Source organism: Vidua chalybeata, chromosome 10 (genome assembly GCF_026979565.1).
Source record: "Vidua chalybeata isolate OUT-0048 chromosome 10, bVidCha1 merged haplotype, whole genome shotgun sequence".
Classification (NCBI taxonomy): Eukaryota; Metazoa; Chordata; class Aves; order Passeriformes; family Viduidae; genus Vidua; species Vidua chalybeata.
In genome coordinates this window covers 12,721,512-12,738,092 of record NC_071539.1, presented here as the reverse complement: position 1 = coordinate 12,738,092, position 16,581 = coordinate 12,721,512, and the positions used below count along the sequence as shown (strand labels likewise).

The 16,581-nt window shown below is 37.3% G+C and overlaps 1 protein-coding gene across 10 annotated transcripts in view; it reads right to left on the bottom strand.

The window, feature by feature from the left end:
- Positions 1-16,581, bottom strand: part of DLG1 (discs large MAGUK scaffold protein 1) — a 144,033-nt gene that overhangs the window by 73,087 nt on the left and 54,365 nt on the right. The gene's annotated exons all lie outside the window — the stretch shown is intronic.

The following is a 16,581-nucleotide window of genomic DNA, read 5'->3' as shown; positions in this document are numbered from 1 at the left end:
TTTCTCTCCTTGAGTTGCTATAAATCTCAGAAATGCTGTGGACACAACATTTACCAGGACTCTGAGCCAGGTCTAAACTAGAAGTCTTACTTAAACTGCACAGCAGGATAACATGTCAGCTCCCAAACAGGGATGCACAGATCATTCTAAAAGACAAGGTCATGTTTTCTAAAAGCATTAGTCTTCAAAGTAAAGGAAATATCCTGCCCATTCTTAATCATAATTGAGAGTGTTCTTGATGTTGTGGACCAAAATAGAAGAACAGGAAGAAGACTATTTTCACTTTAGATTCAGTGGTTCTGTCAGACAGTAAATTAGTAAATAATTGTATTAACTGAAACATGTACAGCAGCTTTGGCAGCAAAACAGAAATGCTATACTACAGGAGCCATGCTAGAGCTGTTCAGTAAGCTGACAGCTGGTGAAAGACAGACTGGCCTGTACTTGACTTTCAAAAGACTTTGTCAATCAATGTGAGCCTCAACTGTGAGGGTAATTATCACAATATAAAATAAATTAGGAAAGTTATATAACAGCCCTAAAGAGTCCTACCTTTTTCACAGGCTTCCATGCACTGGGCTTCATACAGCAAGACCTTGTTAGTCCACCTGAGTAATTAGCTGAAGACAATGGATTAAGAGGGGATCCAGTGTCTGCCTTGCCTGAAGATTCAGACTCCTGAGCACAGTGCAGGCAGAAAGCCCCAGTAGTAGCAGCAGCTGAACTCCAAAAGCAAAAAAGTCTGTGTCTCTTTCTTTGTTTACCAGATTTCTGACTCATTCTGGAAAAAGTAATTTTCTCGAGATACAACACAACAGAAATATGAAGAAATTATGTTACCAACTCTGAGCGAGACAGAGCTGTGAGAGAACAGGAAAGAGAAGGTGGAACATAAACCCCTCTGGCAGGAAGCAGTGCCTGCAGGTAGCTGGAGCACCGGTTCAGTTCTTATCACCACTCCCTCAGTTCTTATCAACACTGCCGGTGATTAGCTGAGGTAACAACCTGCACATGCCAGCACTGCAGTCACACACAGGGCTTGGAGGGAAGCAGCAGAGCCCCACCACTGCACAGGCCTGACCTCAGCAGAGGGGACCACAGCCCACAGCAGGGAACCAGCAGGATGCTGACAAAGTTTACATGGCTTTACATGAGTTGTGCCAGATATTCCTAAAATTTATTGATACTATTTTATCATTTAAAATCACCTATCTCTAAAATGTCAAACAAATTTCACAGTCTTGACTCTACTGTACACGGAAAATGTTTACAAAATGAACCAAAGCTTCCAGAGAAAGTCCTTTGATGCTTTGGTTAAACTACCAAAAACTTTCTGCTTTTTGGCGTATTGATTGGAACACATATTAATGCACTCCTCTTACAGAATAAATTCATACTGCTTTTATCACTGCTACAATGCCACTTTACAGAAAATGCAACCAGTGGCAGAACTAATTTACAAAATAAACTCATACTTTTAGAATTGTGTGATTTTACATAGCTTAAAATCAAGAATAGGAAGGAAACTTAGTCAGTAAAACTCATGCTTCAGTTTCAGAAGGTGCATCGTTATAGAGAAAATCACCCAAAGCATGTCCTATTTAAAGCTGCTTTCTCCTGTATTCACCTTAATATTGGCAGCAACAATATATAAATACTTCAACATATATCAAAGTACAGGAAGGATAATAAATATTGCCCTAAGAAATCAGTTTTTTGAAACGTACAGTAACAGAAGGATTAGGGTAGAGACCTAATTTTTTTTTAATCATTATCTTCTTAACATGTCTTACAACACCTCTATGTTGTTGTGTGATTAGACATAGCATTTTGTATGTGCTAGATCTATGTTCACAATACTCCAATGACTCTGAGAGCAATAGTCTAGGACTAATGATGCAGTAAAACTTTTATCAAGAACTTAAAAGGAAGATAAACTAAGTCGAGAAATGACTGAGCTCAAACTCCTCACAAAAGCAGTTGATAAGCTCTGAAATTTAAAATAAAGTTTTTGAAATGGCTAAGTGGATTTAGGATGATTTTTCTGTCCTGATCATTTTCATCTTTCCTAAAATATATCCTAGAAAACAGAAGTAAAAATGAGCACAAGATAGTCAAGGAGCTAAACAATAATTCAGTATCACATGCTGCAAGTGCATGCTCAGTTACGTGCTAAGAAAAGCCTCAGTGATTGCTGTTAGAACCAGTTTAATGACATGTGGAATTCAGACAAATCAGTTTCTGCATTTGTAGCACACCATGGGCCAAATACCAACAGTTAAAATGCTTTCTGAGACATGACAGCTGGGTTGACTGGCAAGAACAGGGGCTTCTCAGAGCTCTGGAAAGACTTCAGAGAAAAGCAGTGATCTTGATACAGGTTATCATCCTTGACACACTGATGCATATCTCTTCTTAGGGCAGCACTTCAAATTACCAGCATTTGTCATTTGCATAATGGTATATTTACTAAGCTCATGGCACAGTTATTCACCCTTGTGACAGTATAAATTTGTTATATGCTTGGTTCTACTGTTACCTTCAATTTTATACCAGAGATTTGGCTTTTATTAAAGAAATTTTAAAATTTGCTGACAAAAATTGATATATCAGTTCCTAATCAAATTTATTAATTCTTCTATTGGAGTGACTAACACCACATTACAGAGAATGAGAAAGAAGAAACCATAAAGGCCTCAAATTCCTGAGCATGTTAAATCTGCTTCTAGGACTCATAAAGAAGTCTGGTGTGGTTAGCTGGGCACCATGCACTTGGGCATGAGTGCATTCTTTTGGACATAAACCAAGGGATAACTACAGCAAAAAGCAGTGTTACCATATCCATCATCAACTTCAGCCTTGTTTCTTTAGGATACAAGAGCCTACCTCAAAATCCAAAGTCCTCTTACCACCTTGCTGGGGCTAGGGTGACCCAAGCAGGTCCCAGAGCAGGAGAGGCGTGTCCCATCTCCAGGAGTCATTTCCCTTTCACTGGAGATGGAGGGAGCAAAGCTAGAATGACCAATTTATGCCATCCAAGGAAGCCAAGCAAATGAAGGGACAGTTAAAACTGAGAGCTTCGTAGCAGACTCACAGGGGAAGCAGGAGACAGCTACTTTAAAAACCACCAAATGATTTTGTATCTGTTAAAAATCACGATGTCCCAACAATGCCTTGATAAAGCTCACGATCACAGGTAGAATTTCTACAGGCCAGGCTAGAGAAGTACTTCACATCTACTTCTTATTTGGACTCTGGAAATGTGATTACATTCAAATGTGGGGGGTGCATCTCAAATGAACGAATAAAAGCTAACAAAAATGTTCGGAATGCTACAACACAGAACACAAACTGAAGAGAACTGAAAAACAAAATTGCACCACAATGAACAACCTCCAAATGCCTTTTTCTCTCCTGAGGCTAGAACAGCTGCAATGGCTGGATAAGGTGTGAGCACAGTACAGCATCCTTCCAGAGGAAGTAGCTTCAACAAGCTCTTATGTTTTTAGTGCATGACTTCTGAATATGCTCATTAAGGTTTTTTTAGCAACTGCTTCAAAATATTTTATGTTTTTTCCCCTCCTTCTGGCCATGAACATGTATAAGCAGTTATTTTTAATGAAGAACTGTCAGAGCTATGAAAAAATCTGGCAGGCTTTCCCAGAGGTAAGCAATCTTTTCCACAGCAGAAAAATAGAACAAACACTGATATCCACAGAAACATGGCTTTAGTTTGAAGGGATCTCAGGAACTTTACCTGGTCCAAACCTCATTCAAAGCAGAGCGTATTCCATATTTTATTTATAAGCAGATTTCTAGGCCTGACTAGTCAGTCCAATTGCAAGCTTCACACATTCCAATATTACTTCAAGCTTTAAACAAATGAGAGAACTATATTTTTATTGAAAAGGTTAATACTATATATTTTTACTTTAAATAACCCCAGTATTTAAAAGCTATTATGTCTACCTAATGTACCACTTGGAGTTGTAAAATGACCCATTAGAGAAACTATAGGATCCAACTTCCACATCATGTACAAGATGCAACAAGAAAGTCAAAATTCCCCTTTAAGCTCTCCTATTCATTATTTATTCCAAATTCATAAGCAAAAAAACAGGTAATAATAAGCAGACTTCAGAGGAAGTGCCAGTTTACCATCTTTGAATCAACCACTAACAGACAGAAATTATCCTAATAAAATTGCAGTGTCTGAGGGTAACAAATTTTTCCTTATTTTATAAGTTTTCGTAGTATTTCAGGTTAAATCATTCAAGACATCTTGACTAATGATAAATTTCACTTGACAGTAGCAAACAAACCTAATCTCCCATGTTTAAATAATTCTGACATTTCAGCATTGTTCATAGGTCTTAGTCATATTTTCCAAAGAGATACTAATTTTCTAATGCCAATAAGTTTAAACTTCTCTCAATGTCAACCTTAAGAAGTCATCCAAAAGCCACACAATTAAAATCTTGCTTGCTTTTACCTGACTTTGAATGATTATTAACACAAACATCACATAGAGCAGATGGACAGTGAAGTTGAAAAATGTCATGTTTTTCTTACAGACTGCACTATTGAATGTACACCCTGTATGTAAGGGAGACATTCCTTCATCTGTGTATTATTAGTAGCCAAAAAACCTAGAAAGCTGTTACAGAACTGAATTTGTTGTGTTAGCTAGAGTTAAGGTTTTAAATATTTAATTTAGATAAAATTCCTTAACCATTAAATACGTAGTCTATTTGATTTGACATCTTACTAGAGCTATGGAATTGATATTTCTTAACTACGTTATTGCCCTCCAGAGCTAGGCAGCAGAATGCAAACTACATTTCAATATTTCACTGTTTCATTAGGATATCTCATATTTTAAATTGCTGGAGGCTCATCACTTGCAAAATAAATAAAAATCAGACCTCATTTAGTGTTTCCATTTTCATGCTTTAATGCTAGAAATTATACAGAGCTCTTTAAGATATGAAAATGAAAGCAGACAGAAAATGCCATCCATAAATAAGAGATTATATGAAATCATGCATATATAAATAATTGCTCTTTCTGACTAGCAAGTAACCAGAAAACATGCAGACACAATCACTTTAACATGTGGCATATTACCTGGGTGGAGCTGGCAGCAACAGAAATGCAGTCAATGAACCCATGTCTCCGAGTGAAAAATGCCACTATCTGCTGCCACCGGGAAGGCTCAGCCCGTAACTCATCTGTTGAGCCTTTCTTTGCCCACTGCTTCTGTTTGGGGCCTACCGAGCTGTGGCTGGAGCCAGCGTTGCCTCGACTGGCACGAGAATAGAGGAGTGTGTTATTTCCGAAAATGTAATTCATCTCTGCAGCTCTGCAGGTGGTTGCCAGGCAGTCTTAATTCCCTACCAGCTGCTGAGTGGTGAATGAGCAGGAAAAAAAAAATGCAGATAGAATTACAGCAGCATCGTTTACAAACCAGGAAAATAAAATTCTTGCTAGCTGATGATATTTTTCTTCCACGGCTTTCTACCTCTTACATTCCCTCTCTACCTGTGATTACAATGAGTATAATCTTGAGCAATTAAAAAAAAAAAAAAAAAAAGGCAGCAAGAAAAGGTTTTCCTTATTTTTCCTTTTCAGAACGCACAGGATGAAAACCTTGCTTTCTCTTCCTAGCTGCCAACAGATATTTAAGGGAAACTGGGTAGCAGGTACAGTACAACGTTACAAATTCACAGCTATGAGGATGGTGGTGGATGATAACAGCTACTGGGTGGAGAAAGCACAGATCAAAAATAACCAAGTTTCAATCACTGCCTGTAGAAATATCCAATAGCATCTTTTCACTTCCTTGCCTGCATAAATTATGAACCTGAAGCAAATAAAACAGGGAATATAGAGCAGAGCTGCACTTTTCACCGATTTGTCTTTATGAAACCATTCCACACAGCAAAGTGACTTTAACACCATGTTCAAAACAAATATTTAAGAAACAACTTTTTGCCAATTTCTTCTTGTTTTTCCCTGTTCTTTTGTGCATAAAACAACTATAGAGGGAGTGAATTACAGTGCCACAAAACAATCATTTTGTGTTGTGTATCAGAGGATTCCTAGTGAAGTTGTTCTACTGTGGTTTTGTGTTGTTTTAACCCTCAAGAAAATCAGAGACTAAGATTAAACACTACAAGTCCACACTCTGTTGTTCTTATTCAGTGAATAACATGTCACATTCGTAATACCTATGACCAAATTTCTGTGACTGCTGTAAGTATATTATGAAAACAATATATATATATATATCTTTCTGACTCAATGTTACTTCTCAAAAGCACAAGAATAATTCAAAACCAAAAAATCTTACTATTCACTAATGACTTTCCAGTAAGATTATTTTGATCTCCCATGCACATGACAAATATTACTATTATAGGTTTTCTCTGCTCTCTTCATAGCAAAAAAAAAAGAATTCAGAATAATTAGCTGAAAGATTATATGGAACTCAAGTTACCTTACAGAACTCACCATCCAAATTTATATAGCCAACTATAAAAAAAAAAAAAAAATCCTCCAGCTCACATCAGAGGGATTATTTTGAAATCAGTTAAATGTTTTTCAAGTAGTTAAAGCTTTCAATACCAGCTCATCTCTGGAAAGCCAAAAGTTATCAAAACAATTTGTGGTATATTTCTACAGTCACGATCATAGCACCAGGGCAAACATTTTAAAAAATAAGAGAACACTTCGTATGACAAACAAAGTCAGAAAAATTCCTTACAACACAGCCACATAATTCATAATTCTAAAAATCCACTGCTTCATGATGTGACTTTTAGTGGAGTTACCAAATTCTCTCACTTACTTCTTGGGTGCAACATAATCAGCTGTTTAACAAATTCTTACTGACAGCTATCCTATTCTGAGTAACAGTTTTTTTTCCTGCCAGCTTCTATTACAAGCAGAAATAAGAAGTACATTAATTTAAATGTGTCGTAGCGAGATCAATGCACCATTTACTTCTAGTCACCAGCTCAATAGCACACCACATGCCAATATTCTGAGCACACCTTTCAGACAGACTTTATTAATATTTATAAAATACAATGGCTTATCACTGTAAGTTATATAAAACTGGATGTGACTTGTGCAGTGTCCTTAAAGCTATGAGCATAAGATAGATAATGGAGGTTGAGAAATGCCTGAGACACAGTAGATACCACTCTTTCAAATGGACATGCTTCTCATAATGGGAATTTTTTCACAGGAAGACTGCAGCACTTCCTGAGCCCTAACTTTTTCCAGACATAAAAAACATACCTAGCCTGAAAAATGCTATGAATTTATTACCAGAGAAATTGATCAATCCCTGGCTATGACTGAAGGTGTTTGGAACAAGGTACAAATGATATGCTTTGAGTACCAAGTCTTTTTATAAAGAGTCAAGGTGAAAATATTTTCCATCCCTTTCTACATATGGCCTTAAATGTCAACATTGCTTTACAGTTTATTAGATATCCTAGAGAACAAGAATTTGTCTAACATTCAAAAGAACTTCTTCAAGAATTCATTTTTCTCTCTGTTTGTCCCCATAGGCCCCATACAAAGTCACATAGAAGAATATTGTGCAAAATTCTGGAAGAGAACACCACAATATATGGACAAGAAATGTATCAAGCAGCTGGCTTTTTTACTGTTATATCAATCTGTCTGAAGATAAGAGAGGTTTGCTGTGTTTCAAGGCAGTTTCTTTCAAGGCTGATTCCCACACAGCCAACAATCCAATATGGCATCAATTACAAAGTGATTTTAGAAATCAGCACTTCAGGAAAGCATCATATGGATAAAAAGCTTCCTGAAAGTGAGGCAATGATGATTTAATTTCAACTGAGAGAGAAATCCAGAAAAGTACTTAAGGAAGAGGTTATGCAATCCTGCTGGTGATGCAAGGCAGCAATCTGTGTCACCTACACTCCATATGGATGCAACGATATCGAGCAAGATCTGCTGACGCCTAAGCAGATACAGTGGCAGTTATTTGTAGAAGGCGCCGGTACTGTGGTGATGAGAAAAACCCTGATTTCTACATGCTACACAGCAACCTGAAGATAAAGGCAAAGCATAGCTCTACAGATGGCACAAAACCAGGATAGCACAAAGGAGTCCAGATTAGAAGAATGGTCACTTATAGAGTTGAAAAAACAGTGGGAGGTTGTATAAACAAGGGCTCATTCCAGTCAAAGAGCATTTCAACAGAGGGTCAAACACCTACAAGTAGAAACTGGAAAAAGTTCTATTTGCACAGAAAAAGCAATATACAGAGAAAGGAAAATCATCAACACAGATGTCACAGCTGGAATTGCATCTGTGAATGATTGCCGCCAGAGTCAAAAGGCAGAATAGGGAGGCTCATCAGGAAACTGCAGGAAGTCCTAAAAGGACTTCCATCCTAAAGGACTTCCTAAGAGGACTTCCAAAAGAACTTCCATCACCCCTTTTTCATATTCTGGTTATTGATCTGATGGGACTAAAATTAAAAACAAGGCAAACAAAAAACACCACACACTAAAACAAAACAAAAAACACTATTTACTGTTAGGCAAGAATTGAGAATTTGCAGATTTGAAAAGATTCCTGCCCCAAAACAAAACAGCACATGATTAAAGATTTCTACATCAGTACACCTATCTCTACTGGTTAAGAAATTTACTGCAAGATTTGTCTGCATTTCTAGAGGCTGCAGAGTAATATTATTCGTAATGAGGCCAATTAGCAAGATACAGTAATCACATTGGTTACTAAATGTAAAAATAAACATAAAATACTTGGACTAGAATTCCTCTAACTTTATATCCAAGCAAATTGGTATTATCAGCTTGCTGAGACAAGTCAAAACACGACATTACACTATATTTTAAACTCTCAGATCAAGTTTTCATGGGCATAACTGTACAAGAATGCATACCTAAAATTAAAAAGGCACAGCAACAAAAATTGTTTGTGAACAGAAACAGCAGTTATATCTCAACTACCCTTTCTAAACAAAAACCAACAGTCCCCTTGAAGCATTTGAAAAGTGTCTTATATTAGTTTTACCACCATTTGGTTAAACAGGGTATTGGCTAAACTAAGCACAGACCCTAAAGGATAAAAACCTGATTGCCTTATAGAAAAAATTCAAGGATTGCCTAAAACAATGACATGGACTTATTTTATTTTCAATATCAGTTAGGTTTCGACCAAAAAAAGAGGCAAAAGAAACGTTCAGAAATTGGATATTCAAACATAAGACTACACAACTTAAATTCTTCAGGCATGGGAACAAAAAAAAATACTGAAAATTTAGATACAAACTCATGTTTCTTTCTTACACTTTTCAGAATTCTGATTGAACAAACTTTTTCTGGCATAAGTTTAAGTCTCATAAACAAGTATATGCAGTATTCTAAACCAAAGCCCAGGAGTTCAGGACACAAATACTGTGGAGAAAAAAAAATTGTTAACCCTTTCTGCTAAGAGATGCTATAAAGTCTGTCTTAACTTTTAGTTCAGACAGGACTGAAGGATAGTTCTTGACCAAATGGCATTTACATAACCAATTAAAAGTACATATCTTACTGCTGAAACCAACTTATAAGTAAACATCTCAGCACAATTATTCTATAATGAGCTATTTTAGTATAAATATTTAATATAAAAGATCATTACCTTATTACTCACAATACATCTCAGACAACCTACCAATCTGGGCAGATTAAACTGCCTGGTCTTCCGCACCCTGCTCATGAACCTCCTGCCCATCTTTTTGGCACGCCAGACTGACAAAAACATCTTGTGTTTAATGCAAGTCTCCTTAGGTTTGCTTCAGTCATCAAAATGAACCCAACTGCACCAAGAGCTCAGGGAAAATCTCGGGTGAAAACAGTGCAACCCCTTTCTAGGACGACTTGATGTTGATTACTGTATCGTAGGTTGTTCTAATGTTTGGATTAATCCACAGTCCATCTGTTACAGTTTTTCTATCTTGTCTCTGTTGACAAGAATTTATTGAGCAGATCCTCACAGAGAACTGGGCAGATTTGGTCAACTGCTTCTTACTATAAAACACAAACTGACACTTTTGCATGTATTTCCACATTCTTCAACCACAGGAGTTTAAAATCAGGAACCTATCAAGAACTTGGGCAATGCATTTTAATTAAAGACTGCATAACAGCTCCTCTCAAGTGTGACCACCAAAGTACGATACTAGTCTAAAAATAAGCCTCAGAGTATCTTCAAGGTTTTCTTTATGATTCCCATTATTCTATGCATGTTCCTAACACCAGAAGCACTGACTTTCTGATGAAGATGGTAAAGCTTTACAAAGTTCTCAATTTAGAAAAAAGTAACAGATTGCAACCTTTTCACAATCATAACCCAACTTGCAAATTACATGTCAACTGATCTTTGATTTCTAAATGGAAACAGTATCTTCATCTTCAGGTTAACCTCCCCTACCTGCTCAGACTAGAGCAGGACAAGAAAATCTACTAGAGCAAAGAGGAAGTTAAAATTACTTTGACTGTTGGCTAACCCTGAACCCACATGGTTCAAATCATAAAGACCATTAGCCTCACTGAGAGCAGAAAAGCTCTCCCAATTAAAAGAGAAGGCTGGTTAACAGCAGCTTCACTAGCTCTGAAAGACTTCTGGGGAAGCACTTGAGAAAACAGAAGGGATTGGAGAGAAAACACCAGGAGATAAAAAGAAGGGAACCTATTCATATTATCAGCACCAAATTTGGGTTCACATGGAAAGGAGATTGTTAGCATTGAAGGAAGGATGTGTAAATATGCACATTTATATATATATATGCACATTTGTATAACAGCTATTTTCATACAGTTTAATGGGAAGGAGTTAAATAAAGGTGCTTGTTTGCCATTGAAGAAACAAGCAATGTATGCTGCAATACCTTGGTGGGTATAGCTAGAAACCAAAAGACTATCAGCAGTTGAAAGATTATTTCAAAGTCAGAGGCTGACTGTAGATCACTGTGTTTACAGGCTATAAAACAACTATCACCTGCTAATTTATAGTTCTGAATATAAATTTTCATTTCTGAAATAATCATTCCCTAGTCATTTTCATCATTTTAGAGACTCAGTGTTATTGACTGTAGTTTCATTGGTATCTCCTGAGTCAACTCTTTACCAAATGGAGGGGTCAAACTAGCTCATTCTTCATTCCACAGTAGCTGCCCTCTGACCATTCTTGTTGTTCTTCTTTGAGTATCTAAATTTGCCTTCTTAATCAAGATAATGAATGGTGGAGATTTCTGGAGTGATAAGATAATTCAGTTTTATTCCCATTTGCTTCGCTGATTATTCCTTGTATTCCATTTGCCTTTTTGACTGTAAATTGAGTACTGAGATGATTATTCCATTAATCTGTTATAACCCTGAGCTCTTATTCCTCTTATGCAGGAATGATGATGCAATGAGAACACAGGTTCTTCTGAGATCCTTCTGGTAACCTCCATCCATGATTACCCATCTTCTTCCTTACCCTTTACTTTCATTCTCTTGTTGGTTTGGTTTTGGTGGAGAATTTTTGTTTGCTTTGTTTTTTTTAACAACTAAATATGAAAATTATTTTTTTTTGTTTCATGACAGCTTAAGTTTCTCCATAATCTTTTTTGAGTGCATCCATTGTGTGCATCTAAAAATCCTAGAAATCTACATCAACAAGATGATCTTTAAGCACATGCTTTAAGCGATTTGCGCAGCAGAAATTCTCTTTGCAATGCATTCATTGCTTTCTCATCTCTCATTTCTCCACATGCTCATTGGTTCTGCTCTTCAAAACAGTTTCACTGTGTTTTGCCAGAACAGAAATGAGAGCGAGTTCCAATTTCTCCTCTCCCTGCTGGAAGCTATTTTAAGAACAAGTACCACCTTGCCATATCTCATTCCTGTGATACCACAGTCAGGGTAAGTGGGCTATTACACAGCACTGCAGCACTAATAGATAAGCAGTTTCAAATCAGGGTTAATTTCAAACCATTAAGCTTAAATACCATTAGGTCCTGAAAATACTTTTCCAAAGATGACTAAACATGTGAAAAAAAGCAGGCATACACCGAGTGGGTACAAGGTATTTATTCCACAGACAGTGCATGTAGTCAGCAGAACTGCTGTGCTAGGATTACAAAGCCTGCCTCGGCAAAGGTTTGGGTACCGCTGACACACTATTAGACTTTTTTTTGAAACTATGTGTTCACTTCACAAAGCTCAGGATATGGGGCACAAAATCACAAGCTGCTGCTTCTAAGCAAGAGAAGAGGAAAGGCTGAAGGACATACTTCTCAACCTAGAGGCACTCAGCACTAGGTCAAATAAAACGCCCAACTAACCTACTGCCTCTCTCAGCAGTGAAGGTGTAGCGTGATCCTTCCCTGCTCAATAGACCATCACAAGCTCCAACAGAGGTTCACAGAGACAAAGGTAAACTCTCTCTTACTGCTTTTATTCTAATAAAAGACTATTTGCACTCTAATGCAAACTGAGCCTGAATATTTTCTCCCAGATCTGACACTGCAGGGGGTAAGCAGAGATAAAACACAAGGACACAGGCACTGGGCAGAGCTACTCCTCCAAAGGTATTCCCTGGGTGCTTCACCTGGACAAGAAGATTCCTTTGGTTAGAATTTGGGGGTAAAACTTCTATCTTTTATTCAATGGGGAACAGTACTTCACCTCAGTTTGAAGCATTTCATTGTTCAGAGATAGGCAAACAGTAATTCCTTTGCATTTAATGGCCTAATATTATGAAGTCATAGTTTTATTCACTGACATAAGTTTATGTAAACACAAAAGAGTCCTCCAAGTGCTTTAAATGGATAAACAACATTAATACACATGTTCCCTTTGGTAAAGGGAAGTGGGGATTTTTACTGCATCACCTGAAGCACAAGTGCTGTAGCAGAATACAACAGCCCCAGCCAGAATGACAGGTCTGTGCAGGAGGTGGAACAGGCAGCCAGCAATGGGAAGGCTGATCCCTGCTCTGCCTGTCCCCAGCACCCCCTGTACAGGGATGACCATTCCTGGGAACATGTGAGGACAGGAAAGTGGCCAACTGTGCAGCATGAAATACAGACTAGAGTCCGTGATTATGGAACTACAAGTTAAAGACTTCCCCCACCAACCCAAACCTACTTCTCACAATTCCCAGAGTGTTCTCCTACTCCACTGATGCTGTTCTAGAGATACCAAATATTCAACCAGTAGAATGTCTTTAGCTTATAGATGTATGATTCAGTCAGTAATTAAAATTTTCATGTATAGCATGAATAAGCAATTTTAGGGCCCTCACTAGACTAAAGCCAGTACAATGTTCCAACTAAAACATTTCTGCTCAGCTGTCCATATCTGTGACACATGAAAGGAACAAACCAGGTGCAGGCATTTTCCTCATACCCTTGGAAGATTGGTGCTATGGTGAAAATCTCCAGAGACAGATCATTGACAAAGATTTGATTAAAGGAACAAGAACAGCAGAAACTTTTCTCAACCAGTAAGTCTAGCTTCCTGTTACCACATGCAGCCACATGATAATATCACTTATAAACTTCTCAACTACTTTGAAAAGTTTTTAAGAACTTGTGCAAATTTCAAATGGAATTATCGATTTAATGGAAATGCATTAAATATTGCACTATTAAGATTTTATTTCAGAGCAGGATAAGATTTATCATGGTGTATTCTTCCAGTACAAGATATATTTAGCAGATTACAAATTATTACATGTTTCCTTTAGAGCTTCTGCATTAACAGTGAAATATTAGCCCCAAACACCAGCACAAAATACACTAACATATTACAGAAATATGTGGAAGCCCCAATCAGGTTCTACACTTAAATACTGAATTACCATGCTACATCATATATATGAGATAAATAATCTGTCATCCACTATTTTGTAGCCCTGTAATAACCTGTTATTCAAAGCTTTTTCCTTGATAGGAAACTTCAGCTTCCACTCCACAATTTAAAAGCTTGCTTGGTACCATATCATACCGTTTCATACCTGTGACCGTTTTCACTTGACGGGAGCTGTTTAATAGCACTATCTTTTAACTCCAAACCCGTCCCTGGGAAGGGGCCGTGCTCTCACTGTCCCCCAGCGCTGCACCCAGGGTTACATCGCAGCAAACCCCGCTGCAGCGTCGCCACCTCGCGGCCAAGGCAGAGCAGCGCATTTCAGAACTCGGGACCTCACGTTGGAGCCACGCGTTCCCAGGGAGAATTTAGAAACTCCCAGCTGAAGAAATTCTGGTATTAGCTGCCTACCTACCTGAACATATTCTTCAAAAACTTTGGGACAGAATATTTATGAAGGATTTGAAGTTTGACCATTTTCACTATTTCTTCATGATTCTCCTACCATTAAATACTTTTTTAAAAGCTGTTTTACAGCATTAGCGTTCTATTTCACACAATACTAGAGAACAGAGGACACAATCTCCTGGGCCGAGTTTACTTCCTTGTTACTTGAGACATAGGAAGTAAACATTTCTTCTTAGACTGACAAAACTCCACTCTAACAAGACAAAAAGTCTTATTTAAACTTTAAATCAGTATAGCTTGTCTCTCTTACTTTATGCTTATTGCAAAAATGCAGTATTTTAACCCAATCTGAATTTGAGGTAGCCCATTCCCCTGTCAAGAAGATAAGCCATCTTCATTTACTACAGTACTTAATATTTGATAAATAGCAATCACATACTGATCATCTAAAAATTTGGGATACACATTTGTATTTTTGGTCATTGAAAACTACTCTTTGAAATAGTATCCACCTGCTCAAGCAAGTTATAAAAGCTGTTTTAAGTCTTTGAGTATTTGAAAGCTTCTCTCAAGATCAAAATTCTGTTCTTCCTCTGTTCTTCTATATAATTGCTCCATACTGCAGAGAGCTTGCTATACCAGAAGGTATTCCTGAAAATCCAATTCTACTGCCCTCTGCAGCATCGCTTGAAAAACCAATATATAATCATAAAACCACTGACTTCTTCAAACTACTAACTCTGTATTTGAAATTTTAAGTGCATTTAACATTTATATTTAAAACAAAAACCTAACTCCTCTTACTATTTTATTCATGTCATAAACACGACATTCTCTATTACATTTAGTTTTCTTAAGCAATGAATATTGAAGAAAACTGATTGAGCTCTCGTATACCAGCCAAGACCTGGTCCTTGCAGAGTGTGCCAAGCCAACCTACCAAATAAATCACACAAAGTACTCTTAAATCAGAGCTGTTGTTGCTAAACTGATCTTCAGCAGAGCTATGCTAAAACTATGAACACCTGGTAGATCATCAGACCAAAAGCAGAGCAGACCAGCTATGCTAATAATACAACAACAACCTTGGGTTTTTTCTTCAGTAGAGGAGCAAGCCAGCAGTCAATTAGAATTAGAATTCAAAATTACACAAAATGCTGGTAAAACAACTGAAACCTGGAACACCCACCCCAGTTTTCAGATGAACAAAGCTTTGAACAATTTCGATTTACCATACATTGATTTGAAATTAACAGAGAGGAGTTACCTGAAAATAATCAGATATATGCTAAAAATGGTAATACAAACTGAGTGGTAATACTTCCCTTATGAACATTCTTCCCTATTGAGTGATGATTTCCCAGCATTTACCAATGTGAGACAGATAACAGCAATCCTCCTCAGAGACCTAAGACACAGAGGATTTTGAAAAGGCCTCACCATATTTTGTAACTATACTTAATTCCTAATTCTGCTTAATTCTATTTTGCAAGTAGTTTTCTTTCTTCCAGACAGTTTTAGAGCTCCCCTTATGCTTTCTAAAAGGCAAGACCAATGGCTCTAAGAATTAGGAAAAGCTTGTGAATAAACAGAGTTGACCTGAAGTCCCCAGAGAAAGAGGACTTTTATTTATTTCTAATGGTTGCACATAGAAGGTGTTTCATTACTTTCTGAACATCAATAAATTCAGGGAATTAGACATGTGAAAGTGTGTTACTGTGTCTAACTACACAAGCACGGAAAATTTGAAGTTCTAGCCATTCCCAAAAACGAAAGCTTTGTCACATGAGTATTCTCAGAAGGCTCTTCAGAGGGCAATACAGCCCACTTCTAAAAGGTGATTCATTAGGGCTTAAAGAATTCAGCTTGCCTAGCTGAAGACTATGGAAAAACACTGAGAGTTCATTGTGGGGATATATGTAAAAATCCCTGGTTCAATACCATCATATACATTTTAAAACTTTTAGAAATGCTGGAAAACAATTACTAAATGCACTCACACACTACAGTTGGCTCTTCTACAGAATCCTTACAAGTCAATGCTAAAGAAGTGATGCATTCAACAAAATTTTTCTTCATAATTGAAAAAATGGAAATATAACTAGGTTGAAAATATTTTTTCTTAAAAAATATCATAGAATGGTTTGGGTTGGAAGGGGCCTTAAAGATCATCTAGATCAAACTCCCTGCCACAGGCTCGAAGAAACTGCACTAAGACCAGGCTGCTCAAAGCCCCATCCAACCTGGTCTTGAACACTTCCAG